Source organism: Miniopterus schreibersii (genome assembly GCF_964146895.1).
Source record: "Miniopterus schreibersii genome assembly, chromosome: 1".
Lineage (NCBI taxonomy): Eukaryota > Metazoa > Chordata > Mammalia > Chiroptera > Miniopteridae > Miniopterus > Miniopterus schreibersii.
Genome location: NC_138101.1, coordinates 42,995,051 through 43,017,535, shown reverse-complemented (window position 1 = coordinate 43,017,535; position 22,485 = coordinate 42,995,051). Strand labels below are relative to the sequence as shown.

Below are 22,485 nucleotides of genomic sequence, written 5' to 3'. Positions count from 1 at the left end.
TGTTATTTTCACCATCATTTTACAGATGAGAAACACTGAAGCACAGAAATGTTAAGCATCCTGCCTAAGGTAACAAACCTAGGTAATTATACTCAGGTAATATACCTAATAAGTGATGAGATGAAGGTGGGATGCAAATCAGGCAGCCTGGCTCCAGAGCCCAGCCACACTGCTCTGTCAGCATAATCCTTACTAACTAAATTGGTATTAGATCCTAGACATTTGCTATGCATGTCACAAAAGGATAAATACTATGTAAATCTTGAAAGGTTAAAATTGTGATAAGTAAGACACTTTCCAAGAGAAATGAGTATCCTTTAAGGATTTGGATTTGACTCCCTTCCAATGCCTAGTCTTCATATTTTTGGGTCTTACATAAACCTTACTATATGGGGTGTATGGCCCTTAAACATTCAGGTAAAGTCATGCCTTAGACACTTACTTCATCAGCAAAATGGTGGTAATGGAATTGATTGGTCTTTTAAGATCTACTACTACGGTTGAAAATGGTCCAGTGAGAGAGTGTAGAAGAAAAGCCTTGTAAATTAAATGTCAGACAAGTATTTTGTGCTGTAATAAAAATTGGAAATCAGCTAATATAATTCTAGTAATTTTACTCTTTTAAAAAATTTACCTGCGGTGATTGAATCTGATTCTTTTTTGTGTTATATATTTATTATTAAGAAAAAATTATCAGTCATCCCATGATATATCTGACAGTATCTTTTTCTTCGTCATCGATTGGTAGATTTCTGTTTCACTTGTCTGGTTTCTCCTTTATTCATTTCATTTATTTCGTTTTATCATTTGTATCTTCTGATGTGTTGATTTGATACTTCTAGTCAGATGATATAAATGTTCATTTATATGTAATGAGAGAGAAGGGGAACAGAGCTGGGAGAATATAAAATTAAAATCTTGCCTTCCTTCAGGCACCAAGGTAATGCCTTATTTGTTTAATAAATGTTTTTATTGTGAAAGTAACATATTGCAGTGGAAAAGTAGGATGTACAGGAAAACAATAAGTCCATCAAAAACATGAAACATGTTCCTACTTAATAGAAAATGTAGTACCATATTTTTTTACTTAAGATTATATCATAAACATGTTTGACTTAAGATTGAAACATAAATATGTGACATAAAAATGTATCTTAAATATTTAAATTTACAGCTTTAGATGTGAGATGTGTCAAGAATATATATCTTAGTTTATTTACTATTCACTATTATTGGATATTTAAATGCCTAAAGTTTTAAAAATAATAATAAATAACATCACAATGAACTTCTTGGCACATATCCTAGGAGAGATAAATACCCAGAAGTGGCATTATTGGCACAAAAAGTACAAACATTTTAAAGCTTTGATATATGTTGCCAAATTCCGTTTTTAAAAGGATGAATTAATATTTACTTGCAACAGAAATAGACAAAGGGGCTTTTTTTGCATATTGAATGTTTTCCTTTAACAATATTTGCCTGTTTATGGTTTGCCATTGTTTCAGTTTAATAGCTCTTCATATATGCTTAACTAATACTATGTTCTTTTTATATGTTAGACATCCTTTGTGAGTTTATTGATTAGGTTTTCATATTGATTTCTTTGCAAGTTTTATTAGTCCTCTGACTCAATATTGTGGCAGAAATATGCAAGTGCATAGTTTATATTTATTTTGGTTACATCCTCATAACTTTATAATTTATTCTTTTGCCTCTAAGCTTAGAAAGTCATTCCTCATCTATGTAACCACTGGGAAAAATGAAGCAGGCCTATGTACTAACATAAAATGATGTCCAAATTATACTGTTAAGAGAAAAAGGGAGTATCCTGTTTAATTATGATGCCATTTCTCGATCTCTCTCTCTCTCTCTACACACACACACACACACACATACACACACACATTTATTCATTCATTATTTTTTAATGTCTCCTTTGTGGCAGAGATATAGCATTGAACAAAACAAATGAAATCTGAGTCCTTATGGAACTTACAGTTTATTGGGGAGGTCAACAATTGTTAAAAACCTGGGTAAGAATGGAGTAACCAGGGCTCCTTTTGATTCAGTGGTCAGAGAAGAATTTTCTAATGTGGCATTAGATCAGAAAGTATGGGATGAGGCAGTTGATATGTTATTTTACATAAGCATATGGGTAGAGAAACATTTGGAAGAACAGTCACCAAAGTTCTGTATTCCCCTTCTCAGTGAATATTACCTATGGCTCTTTTGTCACCCAGACAAAATCAGCAAAGCATCCTGTCCTAGACTTCTCCCTTACTCCCCATATCCAGTTAATTACCACATTTTTTGGCCAGCTATATGCTTCTTTTTTTTTCTTTCTCCTTACCATTGCCTTCTCTTAGGCCCTTGTTACTTTTTTATTTTTTTCACTTTTTGGAAAGATAAATTAATTCATTGTTATGTTCCAAATAATGTGAACTTAAAATGTTTAATACATGAGAGCTAACTTGGTAAGGCTTCCACTGGCCAAATTGGGACCAATGTGAGCATGAAAATAAATGTTGACAGTAATGGATTATAAAATAGTAATCCATGAGTTCACACTGATATAAGAATTTTTTTAAAAAATGGGAAAGAAGGAAAGGTCTTCCTTATAGTAGCATTTCAGCAAATAAAGGTAGAAAGGATAGTGGAATTAGAAAAATTGCAATGTGGCAGCCACTGTAACAAAAATTGATTTGTCCAGGAATCATGAATGGATGCTAAAACTGATGGGTGAAAGTCGATGAGAAATAGGATATGTACATAGTCTCAAAATATGACCCCACACAAGCTACTTACTACAAAGGGAAAGACAGTAACTGTACAGTTGAGAATTCTGGCGGACATTGCATTTACCAAGAGATGAAAGCTAGCATCACCAGTAATAGGACAAATGGATATCATGTGTCTCTTAATGTCACGCTGAGAGGGACAAAACAGTACTTCTCTGTATTCTGGTATTTTTTGCCAGAAATACATAAACTATATCTAAATGTATGGAAAACATCAGATGTTACCAAGTTCAGGGGCATTCTTCAAAATAATTGTCCTGTACTCGTAAAAATATCAAGGCCATAAAAAAAAAAAGGACTACTGAGGACTACTTTAGACTACAAAAGAGTAAAGCGATATTATAGCCGAATGAATTTGTAATTCTGAGTTGTATCTTGGACCAGAGAACAATTTTTTTCCTTTAGATACAAAGGATATTAGTTGGATTACTGTTGAAATGTGAATGTCTATATAGTATTATATAAATGTTAATTCCTGATTTTGATAATTTATTGTGGTTATATAAGAGAATGTCTTTATCTTTTAAGAAATACACACTGAAGTGTTTAGGGATAAAGGAACATCACCTGCCAGGCGTGGCTCAGCGGTTGAGCATCCACCTAGGATCCAGGAGACCGCGGTTCGATGCCCGGTTGGGGCACATGCCCGGGTTGCGGGCTTACATGGAGGAGGCAGTCGATCAGTGACGACTCTCTCATCATTGATGTTTCTGTCTCTCTCTCCCTCCCTTCCTCTCTCTGAAATCAATAAAGATATAAATAATAATAATAATAATAAAAAAAATAAAGGAACATCATGTCAGAAAAAAATTTAAACTAGAGTCTCAAGGTTTATTATAGACAGAGGTCACGAATCTACTAGTTGTCTGACAGAGTATCCATAATAACTACTTACAGGTTTCTTTGGAACTCCTAGATTTATTCTTACCATTGAGTGATGACCCAAAAACAATGGAAATGTAGTGTCCTCAGGGAATTGACAGCCCTATGGGAGATAGAGAGATAGAGATAGAGATAGAGATAGAGATAGAGAGATAGAGATATATAGAGAGAGATAGAGATAGAGAGATAGAGAGAGAGATAGAGATAGAGAGAGATATAGAGAGAGATAGAGATGGGGATAGAGATAGAGATGGGGGAAAGAAAATATTAATGAGATTGTAGGTGAAGGGTATGTGGGAATTCATTTATTATTTTTGCAACCTCAAGATCTATGAAATTATTTAAAAATAAAAAGTTAAAATGTAGCCCTGGCCCGGTGGCTCAGCTGGTTGAAGCACCGTCCCATACACCAGACGGCTTCGGGTTCCCTTCCTGGTCAGGGCACATACCGAGGCTGCGGGTTTGATCCCAGTTCAGGGCCCATATTGGAGGCAACCAATTGATGTTTCTCTCTCACACAGATGTTTCACTCTCTCTTCCTTCCTCTCTCTAAAAAAAATAAAAGTGTATCCTCAGGTGAGGATTTAAAAACAAAGTTAAAAATGTATTGTAAAAACTATTATAAAGAAAAATATTAACACAGTAAAAGAAGATTTCAATAACTAGAGTTTTATAGAAAACTTGGAATACTTGTAACTGATTAGGCCACAAAGAAAAATCTCAACAATTTCTCAAAGTACAGAAATGTACATGCCACACTCACAGACTACAAATACTAAAACAAGTAAAAATAAAAAGTTTAAATTTAAAAATTCAAACCACTTAGACATTCTCAATCAACTCTCTCTAACCAATAACTGAATCAAAAAAGAAATCTAAACTACACTTCCAAACTATTTAGAATACAATAGTAGTGAATAAAACCTATGGAATGTGGCCTAAACTATAGGCAAGGGGAAAATCACAGTTTTAAAAACTATTATTATTAATTGAGAAAGAATAAAAATAAACAAACCATATGTTGTTCTAGAAGATAGAGCAAGAACATAAAAAATGCTAGAAGCCCATGAGAAAGACTGCTGTGCCCTTCCTCTGTGCCCTTAGTACGGCCAGTCAGCTAATTCATGGAGCAGCTTAGGGAGCAGTGTGCCAGTATCAGTGCTGGGTCAGAGAGACGAACAACGGTCCTTTCCTCGTGGAACTGACGGTGTGGGTGGGGGAGGAATCAGGTATTAAATTATAAATTTAAAATTTCAGTCAGTTTTATGAAGAAGCACGAAGTGCTGTTCTGCATGCCTAAAGTAACATAACAGTACCCTCTGTTGTCTTTGTCTCGCTCCTGTTTCAGAATCTCCTTCTTTTCTGTCTTGTCTTTCTGAGTCTCCCTCTTTTTCTGTATCTCCCTCCCTTTTCTTTTTTAAATTAAGTTTATTGGGGTAACATTGGTTAATAACATTATATAAATTTCAGGTATACAACTTTATGATACAACATATGTTTATTCTATTCACCTTGTGTTCGATCCTCTTTACCCTCTTCGTCCCCCCCACCCCTCTCCCCTCTGATACCACCACTCTGTTGTCTGTATCTATGAGTGTTTTATTTGTTTTATTTGTTTGTTGTGTTTCGTTTTATATCCCACATATGAGTGAAGTCATATGGTTATCTTTTTCTGTCTGACTTATTTCACCTAGCATAATGTTATCAAGAGTCATCCACAGTCACAAGTAGCAATACTTTATCTTTTTTAGGGCTGAGTAGTATTCCATTTGTGTGTGTGTGTGTGTGTGTGTGTGTGTGTGTGTGTACACACACACATACCACATTGTCTTTATCCAATCATCCATCGAAGGACACTTGGTTGTTTCCATGTTCTGGCTATTGGAAATTATGCTACAATGAATTTAGGGATACATATATTTTTATGAATAAGTGTTTTCAAATTTTGAGGGGTAGATACCCATAAAAGGGGTTGCTGGGTCATGTGGCAGCTCTATTTTTAATTTTTTGAGGGAACTCCATAATGATTTCCATAGTGGCTGCACCAATTTACATTCCCATCAGCAGTGTATGAGGATTCCCTATTTTCCACATCCTCTCCAACACTTGTTATTTCTTGTCTTATTGATAATAGCCATTCTAATGGGTTTCAGGTGGTATCTCATTGTGGTTTTGATTTGCATTTCTGTTATAGCTAGTGATGTTGAGCATTTTTTCATTTGTCTATTGGCCATCTGTATATCTTCCTTGGAAAAGTGTCTATTCAGGTCCTCTGCCCATTATTTAATCGAACGTTTTTTTATTGTTGAGTTGTCTGAGTTCTTTATATATTTTGGATATTAGTACTTTGTCAGAGGTATTGTTTGCAAATATCTTCTATTTGGGTAGTTGCCTTTTGTTTTGTTCTCCGTGTCTTTCTCTATTTTTCTCTCTTTACTCCTCTGTCTCTCTTTCCCCCTTCCTCCCTCCCTCTCCCAATTTCCTGAAGACATTATGTTTCAGTTTTTCCCCCCTCATCCTGAGCCTGCTTGATATATAGGCACTCAATGGTGGCTACTGAATGAATGAATCCAGGAATTTTAAAGTATCCTATAAGCTATTATTAAGTGGACAGTCTGCCAGACAACCTGTAGATTACCATTTGACTTCTATTGATAAAAAACAATCTAGAAAAGAACCTAGAAACTGTATAATATATAGATAATACAAAATAACCACAAAATACAGTTTAGACAAGCTAGTAGACTATTTAAGCAGTATTAGGTTGATTGAAATTCTAAGAAGTGTGGTTTGTGCAAGGGAAAATCATACCTAACTCATCTTTAGAATGATTGAGATGTTTCAGTATGAGTACTTGGGGAAATCAATAGATACAATTTACTTTGACTTTTCACGGACTTTTGATAAAGGTTCACATTCAAGGCCCACTTTGGGGTTGAGAATGTGATTGTAGTGTCCAAGGAAGAGCTGGGGTATATAAGTGAAAAAGTGGTAAGAAAAGAGGTAGAATAGGTAAGGTCTAGATTAAGTAGGCCTTGTTAGGCCATGGTAAGGACTTGGGATTTTTTTATTATGTTACCTTTGGAAGGTTTTGAGAATGTCACCTAACTTATAGCTGCCAAGGATCTGGTTGCTGTGAGAACAGACTATAGTAGAATGAGAGTGGAAACATAGTGATCTAGGCTGTTGCAGTAGGTGATGGTGGCCTGGACACAATAATAGTAGTACTAGTCATGAGAAGTGTTTAATCCAGAATAAATGTTGGGAGGTAGAGGGAGTAGAACTTTGCTGATGATTGGCTGTGTGGTGTGAGAAAAAAAGTCAAGGGTTACTTAAAAGTTTTTGGCTTGAGCGACTGAGTGAATACAATTCACACTTGTCTCCCTGCTTTATAGTCTGTCATGGGAGGGGCTATTTCATGGAGTTTATCTTTGAAGGACTGGGAGATTAGTTAGGGGCTACTGCAATTATTCTGGAAAGAAGGAAGAGGCCCCAATCTGCCCAGAGGCTATAGGTATGGAGAGGCATTCAGAAGGCACAGACTTGAGAGACATTTAGGAAGTAAAAAATCACCACTTAGGAAAACAGTTTAGGTTTTTGTTTTTTTCTTTTTCTTATTTTATTAAAATTGAAGATAGCTGAATCTTTTCCCCCCAGTAAGTCTACTTATACTCTAGAGCAGGGGTTGCTTGAGATCTGTTTTTGTCTAGTCCTAGAGCTAAGTTAAGAATATTTCTTACATTTTTAAAGGAATAAAAAAGGGGTGTGTGTGTAACAGAGACCATTTGCAGCCCTTAAAATCTAAAATAGATACTATCTGGTTTTTTTACAGTGTAAGTTTGCCAACCTATGCTGTAGATCAGTGGTTTTAAAAGTGTGATTTAACTGCTGTTAGAGCAGCAGCAGCAGCACCAGGGAACTTGTTAGAAATGCAAATGCTTAGGTCTCAACACAGATTTGCTGAATTAGAAACCCTGGGAATGGGACCCAGCAATATGTATTTTAACAGGTTCCTTAGGTGACTCCAATGCATGTTAATTTCTGAGAACCACCGCTCTAGAGAAACTGTTTACTTGTGCACCAGGATACATGGTAAGGAATAACAGTGTGGTACATAAAAGCCCCAAACTGGAAACCACCGAAGGTCAATCAGCAGTAGAGATAAATTGTGGCATTTAATACAATGAAAGTATTCTATAACTTGTGGTTCAGGGCATGGAGTGTGAAAACAGACTGCTTGTGTTTGAATTTGAATTCCAGCTCTACCAAATAGTAGCTGTGTGGCCTTGGGCAAGTTAACTTGACCTCTTTAAGCCTCAGTTTTCTTGTCTGTAAAATGGGCATAAAATAGTTAACGACTTTATGGGGTTATTGTGAGGCTTAAACAATTATGTAAAGTAATTAGAAGAGTGCCTGGTACATAAGTATTTGAGCAATCTGCATTTATGACGCTTTAAGGAAAAACGTGTCAAAGTTCATTTCATGAAAGTGATGGTCTGCCTATATATTTTGCATATAACAAAATGATTAAACAGCCTAAGGTAAAAACTATGTCGATTTCAGAGGTTCAAATGTTGATATTGCTTCTGTGAACCGGTAAAAAAATTGTTCTTATAGAATTGTGAAGAAAACTGATGCAGTGTATATGCCCACATTATGTTTGGTACATGGGCATTTAATAAATGTGTTCTTTCCTTTTCTAACTGTCCTTTCATTTTTTTCACCAGTCCCTCAGCCCTTCCTTCCACAGTTCTTCTGCTGTCTTGATATTCTTTGAGAAATTCTGCCAGAACTAAGGTGCAAAGTGGCTTCCTTGACTGTAAAGAGATTTGGCTTTTTCCATTAGTCAAGGTCGAGAGAGTCAGTATCTCTTGTTTTCCCAGCGAATGCCCAGGGACCAAGCCTGTGTCTAGATCTAGGCCAGGACTGTAATCCTGATATCTCCTGGGATTTCAGCCTTTTAGCTGCCTTGGTATGTCAGATTCTTAGTATGTATTTAGCAACACCTAAATACAAAACGGGCACACAAAGAAATAGACTTTCCCCTTCTGTGGAAGCCACATCCTATTTTTTCTGCATGCCAGGGCCTAGCACCCAGCAGGCCGGTAGTATATAGGGTGTCCCAGAGAAATCACTCAGTTTTGAAAATGAAATGCGTTTTAATAAACACTGCCTTTATAATTATCACAAGTGTGTATACGATTTGGGGGGACGTCCTGTGTCTGTGTGTGTGTATATTGCTGTGAGCTGTTGGGGTGAATTGCTCTTCCCCGTGGAGCTTAAAGCCTCCATTTCCTAGGATGGGTTAATGAACGATACAGGTGAGGTCAGAGAGCAAGCCCCTGAATCCACGGTCTGCGTCTTCCGCTCACCTAGAGCAGCAAACCACCTGCGGGCGCTTAGTTCGCAAAGAAATGACTCCATTCCCTGCCTTTTAACGTTCGTAATAAAGCGAGCAGAAACCTCGGCCTCCTGAACCGCGCAGCAGCGACGGCGCGCCCGGCGCCCCGGCTCCCGCTGCGGTGCCCGCCCCTGCTCCTGCCCCGTCGCCCGCCCGGCTCCCGCCCCGGTTCCTGGCCCGGCTCCCGCCCCGGTTCCCGCCCGGCGCCCGCCCCGTCGCCCGCCCGGCTCCCGCCCCGGCGCCCGCCCCGCTCCCGGCCCGGCGCGGTCTCGCGGGGCGGCCAGGCCGGCGCTCGCCGGCTGGAGAGAGGCAGCCGCCTTGTGACGTCAAATCAGCGGACTCTCGCCCCGGCTCGAGGCCGGTTCCGGTTCCCCGGCTTTCCGGGCGCGAGAGGACGTGAGCGCGGCTGCGTTCTGCGCGTGCTCCGCAGAGGGACGCGAGAAGGTTGGGGCCGGCTCGCGAAGGAGATGCGCGATTGGCTGCGGCCGTGCCGGGGGGTTCCCCAGCCCTGTCGGCAGGGGTAAAACAATAAGAGGGGGCGGCGGCAAAGGGGGCGGGCCGTCCGTGTTCCTGGGAGCTCTCCGCAGCGCCCGGCGCCGGGGACGAGCGGGCTGAGGGCGCGAGCTCGGGGCGCTCCGACTTCCGAGGCTTGACGTGCGCCGGCGGGCGGGGACGGCGAGGAGAAGCGTCCGCTGCAGCCGGTGCTCCGCGCCTCTCCTGCCGACCTCCGCGCGACGCACCCGCCGCCGCTGTTGGTTGGAGGTGTGTGAGGGCGCCGGGAAGGGAGGTCGGTGCGGCGGTCGGAGGGGGCTCTCCCCTCGCGCGGGCGGCTCGAGGCGACCCTCCGGCGCGCGGACCCGGAGCGGGAGGGTTGGCGGCGGGGGCGCTTTGCTCGTGCCGGCCGCCGCGGACGCGTGCGAGAAGCCGAGCGTTTCCTCTCAGGTGAGGGAGGGGAGGCCGCGTGGGCGGGGAGGCGGACTGCCCGGCGTCGAGCGGCGGGAGGGCGCGCAGGGCACAGGTGGCGCCGCGGTGTGTGGGGGCGCGGCGGCGCGCTGGGGGGACGCGGCGTCTCCCGGGGCGCGCCGGGCGGCGAGGGGGTGGGCTTTCCCGAGGGGACGTTTCGGGTGGGGAGCTCCCGGCCTTATCGCCGACTCCTTTGCGGCTCCCGTTCCCCGGTCCACGCGAGCGGGAGGCGGTCGCCGCCCCGCCCGTGGGGGAGGGGAGGAGCGGCGGCGGCGGAGGCAGAAGCGACGCAGATGCGAAAGTGGAGGCCTGCGGGCACCATTTCTGTGCGCGGAAACCGACTCCGGGGTTGGAGGCGGCCGCCGCTGGCTTCCCCGGTCCCTAGTGTTCCGCGGTCTTTGACCCCCCCTCGGGTTTATCCCCAACGTGTTCAGAAACTGGAGCTGTCTGTGACGTACGCTTCTCCGTGCCCCTTTTATGTAAACGATCCTTTATTGACCCAGGAACGGAAAAGATGTTTGAGCGCTTTGGGGAATGGATTTCTTCCTCTTACCCCACTTTTTGGGGGGAGGGGTGCGGGAAGGATAGTCAAGGGGAAGAACCTACGCTTCCCTAGAGTGTTGATTTTGTTAGTCGAATCTGGTCGAATTTTACCTGCGTCTCTAAAAGCATTATTCGTAAGATGGCCCGCACATGTGCCGCTTTGGGGTGAATATAGATTCGCCTCTATAATTTTCCGCATTGATCAGTATTTTTTTACCCCTTCAAGGTCTACTTAATTTTTTAGCAATTTTTTTTTTTTTTTGGAAGAAAGGTGCTTTTGCTCTCTTAAGCAAAACAAAACACGTGCGCTGAAGGTGCAATAACAGCAAAGTAGTCCCCTCTAACCGCCGCCCCCCCCCACATGATAGCTGTGATATTAACTTGGCTTAAAATACTTGGTTTTGGTTCAAGACTCCACACCTCGTTTTAGTCTCCCAAATGTTAGCATTGCATGTACCTGGTTCCATAAACCACTTACTGCCCTAAGGGAGCCTCGTGTGCTAGAGGGTAAGAAGATGGGAATTCCTTGTCCAGCTCCATATTTGGCAGTTAATATAGCTTTAGGCATGTGAGCAAAGTTTCTAAGTAAACATTTGGCTTTGTTAATATCCAGTGGTGCTTTCTATGGCCAAAATTCCTGGTCTTAAAAAATAGACGGGATGATTAGTTTGAATTTTTTAGAACTGAATGATATGTTCTTTGATATTGATTACCTTTCTGTTTTCTTAAATTTTTAGAAGTTCTATGATTTAATCTCTAAATGCTGTTTAATTCTGAAAAGTTATCAGGGATTGTAGGTAGGAAAAGGACCGCAAGTGGATTGCTTACTAAGACCTGTTCCTATTGCGAATATTCGAGGTTGAAATATTAGTCTGTTGTGTACAAGTATTAAGAGTGGAGAGAAGCAGAATACTTGTGGGGTAGATGGGGATCAAAAGTAAAACAGCAGAGAAAAAAATAAGTCTTTAATAATTTGGTAATCCAATTGAGTGTTCATTTTGCAAGTAGCTGAGCACTTGAATTTGCCAGCAGGCAACTCTTGAGTTTGAATAATATTAGCACAGTTGGTAGCAGGAAACATTCATTATCTATATTTCATTTATGAGAAATCAAAAATGAAAATTTCTTCAGTTATTGAAAATCTATAAATACTACTAATAGTGTCTTTAGATTTTTAACAGCTTCCTTATCCTGCAGAATTATTGCTGTTGATTACCCATTATCAGGATTGAAAATTTTTTCCTAGGTTGCTTTAAGTAAGACTTTTCCCACATAATTTATGCTGGGGGAGTATGGAGGTGGAGAATGACTACTTTTCAAGTCTGATTTTGATAGCTACAAACTTAAGGGTTGTTTCTGAACTTTTAAATTCAGTAGAATTTAATTGATAATCATGACTTAGTTACTCTCCACTGGTGGACACTTAAGAGCTGATAAGGCAAATTGGTTCTTCTCCCAGAACTCTGGACTGGCTCAGAAGCAATAGTATATCAGTTTCTTGACTGCTGTGTCTCAGCTTATTATTGTTTAATTTCTATATATTTTACCCTATTTTGATATACTTTTGTAGTATGTTGGGATGCCTCTTTCAGATTTCCTATCATGTTATTGTCCCCTGCTTTTTAGCTTTACCAGCAATATCAAATGAACAGCTGGACTTGAAAAATTTTTTATTTTCTTGTGTACTTGCCTGTTCTTCCAAAGTGGTTGTTTTTAACAGGTGTGATAAAAACATCACCAGAGGCAGGAGACCGGCTTTCAGATTGTCTCTCTCATAACTATAACCAGGGACTTTGAACTTCTTCCTTTTCTTAGGCTCTCTAAACATCAGTTTCCTTTTCTGTAAGTGAAGCTAATATCCTATCTATTTTAAGGAGATAAAGGAACATATAGGTTACTTGTTAAACTATATAAATACATACTTTTATTTTTGTTGGTCAGCATTTCTTCTCTTAATACTTTGGTCACTTATAATATTTTCTGAGCCTCAAAACTTGCATCCTTACCTGCTATTATTTATTTCCACCACTGGTACTTGGACTTGATTGTGATGCTTTCATTCTGTGGTTTGCCACAACAAATGAAAGGTTTTTGTTCGAGCGAGAGATACAGAGATACATTGCTGTTTGATTGGTAAAGTAATTTTAAACAAAGACCCATCTGGAATTTCGGAAGGTTCTAGTTTTAATTTGGGATTAGCTTTTGAGAATGGTTCAGTGAGAAAGGGCCTGGGTCTGACTTGAATGGACCCAGAGTGAGGAGCTCTAGAGGAGAAAGGGAGTAAGTATCCAATAGAGAGAAGCTAGCACAGACATAGCCTTTGGTAATATAGTTTTTTTTCTGGTAAAAAGAGCTGCGTTGTATTGGTAGAAATCTTATTTTCATAAGCAGGATATACTACATATAACTTTAAAGTGCTGAAAAAAAAGTTTTTGTAGATTTTTTTTTTATTTCTTTGGGGTCTTTTTATTTTGTTTCATTTTTTAAATAAGATGACATGGTGTCTCAACTTCTTAGCAGTTTTCATTTTGGCCATTTTCTCTAAGCATTGAAATAGCCACCAATGTGTGACATGAATTTTTATGTCAGTAATTTGCAATGAGTGAATTTGTTTTTTCCTTCTCAGAACTATTTGAGCAAAAATGCCAAATTTCTTATCATTCTTAATAGATGGTGGTCAGGACACTCCAGACTCCTCAGGGAGTGAATTTTTTGATTGTGCATTTTGATACTTGTATATAGTGGTGGTGGTTGCAGTGAGGTGTTTGAAATTAGATTTTATGATTATATGTAGATCCAGCTATTTTATCACTATATGAATAATAGACGGTTTCTTTAATAAAAATGGAGATGTTGCCTCACTGGTGTGGCTCAGTGGTTGAGCATCAATCTCTGCTCCAGGAGATTGTGGTTCTATTCAGGTCAGGGTACATGCGCGGGTTTCGAGCTTGATCCCCAGTGGTGGGCATGCAGGAGGCAGCCGATCAGTGACTCTCATCATTGACTTGTCTTTCTCTCTCCCCCCTCCCTGGCTCCTCCTATCCCCCTTTCCCTTCCTCTCTCTGAAATCAATAAAGACATATTTTTTTTAAAATGGAGATGTCATTTGAGATACCTAAGGTTAAAAAGAATTGATGGAATACAAAATTACTTTTTTTAATTGAAATCTGCTTTGAAATTATTTTGCTATAGTAGTAGATCTAAAAAATTCATTGTCTTGCTGAAGTGCATACCTTGTACATTATTGAAATCAGACCTTTGTTACAAATTTTATGCTCTGTTTTTCAGTGTGTTCCCCCCCCCCCCATGGTTTTATAGTCTTTGACAATTTTTATTATTTTTTAGTTTAAAGTTTTTTCTTTTTTTTTTTAAATTGTTGACAGTATTACAGATATCCCCTATTCCCTCCCCAGGCCTTTACCACACTATTGTCTGTGTCCATGGGCTATGCATATATGTTCTTTGGTTATTCTTTTTTCTTCTCCCCTATCCCCTCCCCTCTGAGGTCAGTCTGTTCCATGCATCCTTGCCTCTGGATCTATTTTGTTCGTCAGTTTATTTTGTTCATTAGATTCCACAAATGAGATATGGAATTTGTCTTACTCTGACTGACTGGCTTATTTTTCTTACATAGTAATCTCCAGGTCCATCTATGGTGTTGCAAAGGATAAGAAATCCTTTTTCACAGCTGTGTAATATTCCACTGTGTATAAATATCACTTGGGTAGTTTCCAGATCTTAGCTATTGTAAGTAATGCTGCTATAGACAAGTGCATACATTTTTTTGGATTGATACTTCCAGATTCTTAGGAAATATTCCCAGAAGTGGGATCGCTGGGTCAAATAGCAGGTCCATTTTTAATTTTTTGAGGAAACTCCATACTGTTTTACACAGTGGCTGCACCAGTCTACATTCCCACCAGCAGTGTACCAGGGTTCCCTTTTCTCCACATCCTTGCCAGCACTTGTTTGTTGATTTATTGGTGGTAGCCATTCTACCAGGTGTGAAGTGATACTTCGTTGTAGTTTTAATTTGATTTGATGATTAGTGACCTTGAGCATTTTTTTGTATGTCTCTTGGCCATCTGTATGTCCACTTTGGAGAAGTGTCTATTCCGGTCCCTTGCCCATTTTTAAATTGGATTGTCTGTCTTCCTTTTGTTGAGTTGTATGAGTTCTTCATATATTTTGGAAATTAACCTCTTAGCAGATGGATCATTGGTGAATATGTTCTCCTGTACAGTGGGTTCTCTTTTCATTTTGTTGATGATTTCTTTGTTGTGCAGAAGCTTTTCAGTTTGATGTAGTCCCAGTTGCTTATTTTTTTCTTTGTTTCTCTTGCCTTAGGAGATGTATTGGTAAAAATACTGCTATGTGAGATGTCTGAGATTTTAATATGTTTTCTAGGATTTTTATGGTTTTGTGAGTTACATTTAAGTCTTTTATCCATTTTGAGTTTATTCTTGTATGTGTTGTAAGTTGGTGGTTTCATTTTTTTTTTGCATGTACCTGTCCAATTTTCCCAGTGCCATTTATTGAAGAGATTACTGTTACTCTGTTGTATGCTTTTGTCTCCTTTGTCAAATACTAATTGGCCATAATGGCGTGGGTTGATTTCTGGGGTGTCTGTCCTGTTCCGTTGGTTTATATGCCTGTAATTGTGCTAGTACCAGGCTGTTTTGATTACAATGGCATTGTAGTAAAGTTTGATATCCAGTATTGTGATCCCTCCAATTTTGTTGTTCTTTCTCAAGATTACTGAGGCTGTTTGGGGTCTTTTTTGTTTCTATATAAATTTTTGGAATATTTGGAATATAGATCTGTGAAATATGCTGTTGATATTTTAATTAAGATTGCGTTGAATCTGTGGATTGCGTTGAATTTGTGAATTGTTTTGTGTAGTATGGACATTTTAATGCTGTTAATTCTTCCAATTTATGCTTCCACTTGTTTGTATCTTCCTCTTTATTTTTCCTCTATATAGTTTTTTGAGTACAAGTCTTTTACTTTCTTGGTTAAGTTTATTCCTAGATATCTTATTATTTTGTTGCAGTGGTAAATAGGGTTTTGTTGTGTGTTTTTTTAGTTTCTCTTAATGTATAAAAATGCCATCAACTTCTGGATGTTAATTTTGTATCCTGCTACTTTGCCAAATTCACTTATTAAATCCAGCAGTTTTTTGGTGGAGTCTTTAGGGTTTACAATAATGACATTTTTACCTCCTCCTTTCCAATTTGGATGCCTTTTATTTTTTCTTCTTGCGTGATTGCTGTGGCTAGGACTTCCAGTACTATGTTGAATAGTTGTGGTGAAAGCGGACATAGGGACTACACATGAACTGATGTTTCACAGTTGGGGTTCAGTTTATTACATTTTTTGTTCCTAAGACCACTAATATGAGGTTATCTGAAAAAATAGTACTATATCAGGTAAGCACAAGTGTTTTTCAAATTACCTCTTGGAAACTTTGAAGTTGCAGAGTGTGCCTTATAATCTAGGCTGTAGATTTTTCATTACACTCTTTCTCTATGTAGCTCTTATTTTTAATTCTAGCATGGTGTGTTTACTGGTCTGTTTCTCCCATCTCAGCCTGACACTTAGACTTTAACCATTATTGGTCACTAATGTAGGCATACTGTCAGTACTTTTTTGATTAACTAGTAGTGCTAAATGAATTTTCACACTTTCAACTTTTATTCTAGAGCCATGTTTCCTAACCAGTAACTCATATCTGTTAGATTGTTATCAGAAACTCAGTGAAAAATTTAAAATGTGATTTTTAAAACTACAAAGTCAATATATGTTCTTTTAAATACTTTGACAATGTAGTGAGTATAAGTTTCCTATTTTTCCCTATTTTTATTAAGTGTATAATTTTGTATTTTATAGCTGTACCATAATTTAGTAAACCATTTCCCTCTAAATGGGTATTTAGACTTTTTTCTTTTGTGGCAATGAAAAACCTTGAATACATATCTTTGTGCATGTATTTCTTTGTGATTTGTCTTGAAGTGCGATTACTGTGTATGTGTTCATTTTTATTACTTTGATTAAAACTGAAATTAAATCTCCAAAAGGTTTTAACAGTTTCTGTTTCCACCAATATTGTTTGTGAAAGAGCCTGTTTTCCCACACTCTCAACAGTACTGGATATTGTCAATCATTTTAATTTTTGTTAATCCTAGTAGGTGAAAGATGGCAACTTTGAATAAATTGCCTTTTTTGAACCATTGAATAATGTTCATTTCAGGGTACCATGTTTCTCTTACAAGTGCTTGGTATGTGGGAGATTCTCCATAAATGGTTGTGAAATGATTGACGTAATGAAGCATAATTGCATTGCTAAATGTTAGTAATTGAGGAATAATTTACAAACAGTAAAAACTACTCTTTTCATTTGCAGTTATATGACTTTGGACAGACACACACAGTCATGTAATCACCACGATCAAGATACAAGCTATTTCCATCACCTGAGGTTTCCTCATGTTCCTTTATAGTTGTTTCCTTTCTGCCTCCAGCCCCTGATCTGATTTAGCTGTATAATTTTTACATTTTACAGAATATCCTATCAATGGAATTATATAGGATTAATTTCTTTAGCTTGGAATAATGTTTTTGAAACTCATCCATGTTGTTGCATAAGTCAGTAAGTTCTTTTTATTGCTTAGCAGTATTAAATTGCATGGACTTACACCGCAATTTCTTTATTCATCCACCTGGCTAACGGTCATTTTGTTTCCAGTTTTTGAGTGATTATTAATATAGCTGTCATAAACAACATACATGTCTTTCACATATGCTTCATTTCTCTTGGGTAAATATGTAGGAGGAGTAGGATTGCTGGGTAATATGGGATATGTATGTTTAATTATATAAGAAACTTCCATATTGTTATCAGAAGTGTCTATAACATTTTTTCATTCCTACCAATTTTCCCTATCCTTGTAAACAGTACTTTTAGATTTTTATGTTAGTCATTATTATGGGTGTTTAGTTGTATGTTACTACCTCATCATAGAAATCTAGACGCATTAGAAGGAGGTGGTCAACAGTGATAATGCAGACAGGTAGAGAACTGAGGAGAGAGGTCATTGGATTTTTGAGAAGAATCATGACTTTCTAGAGAATGACATTCAAGAGAAAGCTGAGATTATAATATGTGAAGGGAGTAGAGAAGAGGAAGACTAAGACAGATACACATTTAGTAATTTAGGGCAGAATATAATTAATAAAGTACCATGATAAAGACCCAAAGTTGAGAATTCAGAGGAACGACAATTATAATTGTTTGGCAAACAGGAAAGATTTTTAGGGGACAGTATTTCAGCTGGACCTAAATGTGAATGCGTAGGATTTCAGTCATTAGAAAGGTATGGAATGAGTATTGGAGAAGGAGTCAAAGGCATTAGTTCTTGTTAATAGACTTCTAGAATCTTGGCATTGAAGTAATCTAATCTTTGTTAGACACATATGACTAGTTTTGCAGTATTTCTGCTAAATTGTTCAGTTAGTCTCTGGAATAAATACCTGCAGTGACTGGCTATTCATGAAGTAACTCTTTTAGGTTATTTCATTATATTGGTATTGAACCTAAATCTACTTTTCTGTAATTTCCATTTACTGTTCAACCAGTATTTGTACAAAGTAGAACTGTCATCTCGTTTTTTGACATTACACCCATACTAGCCTGAGGTTGTTTGCTTTAGGGACAGCTCCATTATGTACTAGTAATTCACTGACTTTTAACTAAAAAGTAAACAAAAACCTAAGTACTTAACTAAAAGCTGAAGTTTTAGTCATGAAATCAATAGAGGGAGATAACTGGTTGATAATGGGTTTTTTTATTTATTTACAAATTTATCTTTATTGTTGAAAGTATTAGTGGTGTCCCCTTTCTTCCCCCACTAACCTCCTCCACCATGCTCCCGCCCCCTCCCCAGGCCTTCATTGCACTAATGTCTGTGTCCCTGGGTTATGCATAAGCTCTTTGGTTGATCTCTCCCCCCCCCCCCCCCCAATACTACAGTTTGTTGCATGCTTCAGTGTCTCTGGATCTGTTTTGTTCATCAGTTTGTTTTGTTCATTAGATTCCACATAGTAATAAGATTATGGTGATACTTGTCTTTCTCTGACTGGCTTATTTCACTTAGCATGATACTCTCCAGGTCTGTCCATGGTGTCTCAAAGGGTAAGAGATCCTTCTTTTTTACAGCTGTATAGTATTCCGTTGTGAAAATATACCACAGCCTTTTTTGATCCATTCATTTACTGGATGGGCACTTGGGCTGTTTCCAGATCTTAGCTATTGTAAATAACGCTGCTATGAACAGAGGGGTGCATATATTCTTCCTGATTGTGTTTCTGGCTGCTTAGGATATATTACTAGAAGTGGGATCACTGGGTCAAATGGCAAGGGTTTGTGTTTTAAGTTTTTTGTGTGTGTTTTTTAAGTATTCATTTTGAAATTGAGGAAATCTGAGCATATTGTAGATACTGATATGAAGCCGAGTGTGACTATCTTGTTTGTGTATATGGGTTACTTTCTTCCTCTTCTCTGGGTCCCTCACAATGGGTTATGGGTATTAAGAAATTTAGAAAAAATGATCACCTGGTTGGCTCGTGGCTCAGTGGTTGAGCGTTGACCTCTGAACCGGGAGGTCATGGTTGGATTCCTAGCACAGGCTGTGGTCTCGATCCCCGGTGGGGGCGTGCTGGAGGCAGCCAATCAATGATTCTCATCATTGATGTTTCTCTCTCCCCCTCCCTTCCTCTCTCTGAAATAAAAAATATATATATATTTTTTAAAAATTAGAAAAAATGGTGACATTTGATATACAGAGCGGTTTCCCTAGATACGTGCTTCAGGAATTAGCCTAGGCAAATGGAGAAGGAAACATTTTAAGAAACAGGAATGAATAAAAGGATATTGATGAAGATACACAGGGATTTTAAATGTGATGGACATAGTTGGTCAGTTGAATGAAATCTGAAAGTAGCTGACAGCTCTGTAAATAAGGAAGCTGAGTATAGTCATGCTGGCATCTGGATGAATAAATAGGATTGATAGCTTTTAATTGACAAGGAAAGAATAAATTTTACCTTGTGCTTCTCAGTTTGACAGCAATCCCCACACTCAAGTGGAGTTAAATATGGGGAATTTCACTTTCTCTAAAAAGATATTAGATGATAATTGCTCTTCTAAGGTGCTAGAGGCTAACAACCTTCTGAAGATCTTTTTTGTACTATCTTGGCTATCTTTATTGACCTGCATAGTCTTGTACGCTTCACCAGAGATCACATCTCAATTTGTAAATTAGGAAATTGAGATCCAAAAAGTTCATGCCTTTTTTTTCTGAATGTGTAATTTGGCTCTTTCTTCCTCTTGGCCTTCTTATATACACTGGCTGTGCATGAATAATAAACGCAAACTATATTACTCATTTTTTCCCCAAGTCCCAAACTACCTTGTTTGGTGGTTCATCTATAATTTATCCCTAATGCTTCTTTGATGCATTTCTTATTTATTGAACTGTTAATTTCCCTACTCTAGAGGGGGAAATAGGAAGATGGAAGAGATGGCAGTTGCTTATATAGAACACATAAATTAGTCTGTCATTAAAAAAGAGATTAGTCACCAGTACCTTTACTTTCTGCTTGATTTCTATCAATCAGTTATAGTTTAGCCTTCTAAATTCTGATTCACTTCAAATCAGAGTTATGGTAAAGAAGTAACTGATCTTTAAGTTATATTTGTCAGTATAATTGATTTGAACACCATCCTCTGAGTGACACCTTTATTTCATTTTATCATCCCTGTGGGTGCCTCCTGCGCCTTAAAAAAGAGGCTCTGCATAGCCTTTTATGTATAGCTATTTGTTAGGCTTTTACCAGATTAGCATTGCCTTTTCTCATTTACCATTTCAAGTTTATCCCCTTTGAATAAATAATTTATTGAGTAATAAGTAAAAGTTACCTCCACTGTCTTATCTCCTTGCCTAACTCTAATCTAAACTGATGATACCCTGATCATGATATTTTAGTGACTTTCTAAGTGGCGGGTAATTTGAAGCCCCTCTTGAACTTTGTTACAATAAGTTTTTAGTGTATTTTGACCCTTTCTTTGATATTGATAGGTGCATTCAGTATCTTTTTTTATTTTGGTTATATGTAAGTGAGAAAAATGGTAGGTGAATATGTATCTTAAAAATGTAATGGGAGATTTGGGATAAATGACAAAGTGTCACTGTAGAAAATCTTGAAATATAGAAGAGGAGAAGGGAAAAAATGAGATTCCCTAATCCCAGAAACAATCCCTAATATAATTTCTGTCTTTAACCATTTGAACAAAACTTATTTTGAACATAATTTTTTTATTCAGAGGGTAAGGTAGTTTCTTTCTATGTCTTAGTATTAATTTTTAACAGCAGTTACTACAATATTAAAGTGTGTAATTTCCACATTTTAGTTTATAAAATTTTATTAGATAAGTCTACTGTTCTTCACCCTTCTCCATCATTCCAAATAAAAATACTATGTTGCTTAGCTTTGTTACTTTAAATGTAGCAAATGAGAGTCCTTTTATGCCTTACTTTCTCTTATCTCCTTGGGCTGCTTTAGGAGCTTCTTGCTACTTCTCCTTCCCCATACCCTGACACACTGGAAGCAATGAATTAACTATTTTTGAAAGCAAGTGAGGCATTATAAAAATTTTTAAAAATATTTTGAGAGTTTTTATAGACTGAGAGTTTGGGGACAGTTACAAAAGGAAAAACGGGGAAGCTAATAGAGCATTATACAAAAGTTGAATTGGGAATCACTAGAATTATATAGAGCTAGTCTTATCTGTAGGCTTCACTGTGGTTGATATCTGATATATATATATATATTTTTAAACAGCATAATTATAATGATGACTGGTGGGCTCTCTTACAAAAAATAAAAAGCCCGGCCGGGCGTGGCTCTGTAGTTAAGCGTGGACCTAGGATCCAGGCGATCAGGGTTCGATTCCCGGTCAGGGCACATGCCCGGGTTGCGGGCTGCAGCCGATCAATGACTCTCTCATCATTGATGTTTCTAGCTCTCTCTCTCCCTCTCCTTTCCTCTCTCTGAAATCAATAAAGATATATTTAAAAAACAAAAACAAAAAAAACTTACATTGAGATTTATTAGACAGAAATTTAAGTCCCATCCTGATTTTTGCAATAGATACACAGATATTGTGATTTTTTTTTTTTGTACTTTTAAGTGTAATAAGAAAGGTTGCTTTCATATATATACATATATATAAATTATTTTAAGAAGTAATATTCAGCCTTGCCCCTCTCTAATTCTTAAATTTATAATTTTGACTGTTCTGGGGCTATAAACATATAAATTATTCATTTTAGATGATGAGAGGTGGTATTTCTAATTTTATTTTGTATTTGTGTTTCTTGATCTTGTCTTTGAGATTTTCAGTATAAAAGTAATTTTAGCATAGCACCTGACATTGTTCTGTTTGCTTGTTTATAATTCCATGATGGACTATAAACTCCTTGAGGGCTAGTCTCTTACCATGTTCCCCAGTAAATTTCATTGTACTATAAACAGTAATACATGGCTTTTGTTAGATGCTTAATCAATGGAAAGAAAGATTGGAGTGACTAACACCAAATGTAAAAAACAATGATTTTTGAGTACTGAGATTATTGCTGATTTTTAGTGCTAATCATTATTTTGAGAACAATGAAATAAATTCCTAGAAAGAGAGAAAATATGAAGAAGACACAAGTCAGTACTTTTCCCATAAGTGTAATCTCCCAGTCTTCCCCTATACCTCCTTTGTCTTTTTAAAAATGAATTCATGAACATAGGAGATAATGGTCTCCAAAGGGAAAAAGGTGCTATGAATGG

General features: G+C 38.1%; 1 protein-coding gene across 6 annotated transcripts in view; it reads left to right on the top strand.

Annotated features, from left to right (window-relative positions):
• Positions 1-22,485, top strand: part of G3BP2 (G3BP stress granule assembly factor 2) — a 73,542-nt gene that overhangs the window by 34,465 nt on the left and 16,592 nt on the right. For 2 of the 6 annotated variants that reach the window (XM_081122959.1, XM_081122958.1), the window contains exon 1: positions 9,646-9,846. The exons of 2 other annotated variants lie outside the window; for them this stretch is intronic. The gene's annotated coding sequence lies outside the window, so the exon portion shown is untranslated. Of the gene's footprint in view, positions 1-9,466; positions 9,847-22,485 lie in introns of those variants that run through there. 2 more of the 6 variants (XM_081122954.1, XM_081122956.1) reach the window with 2 other exon arrangements.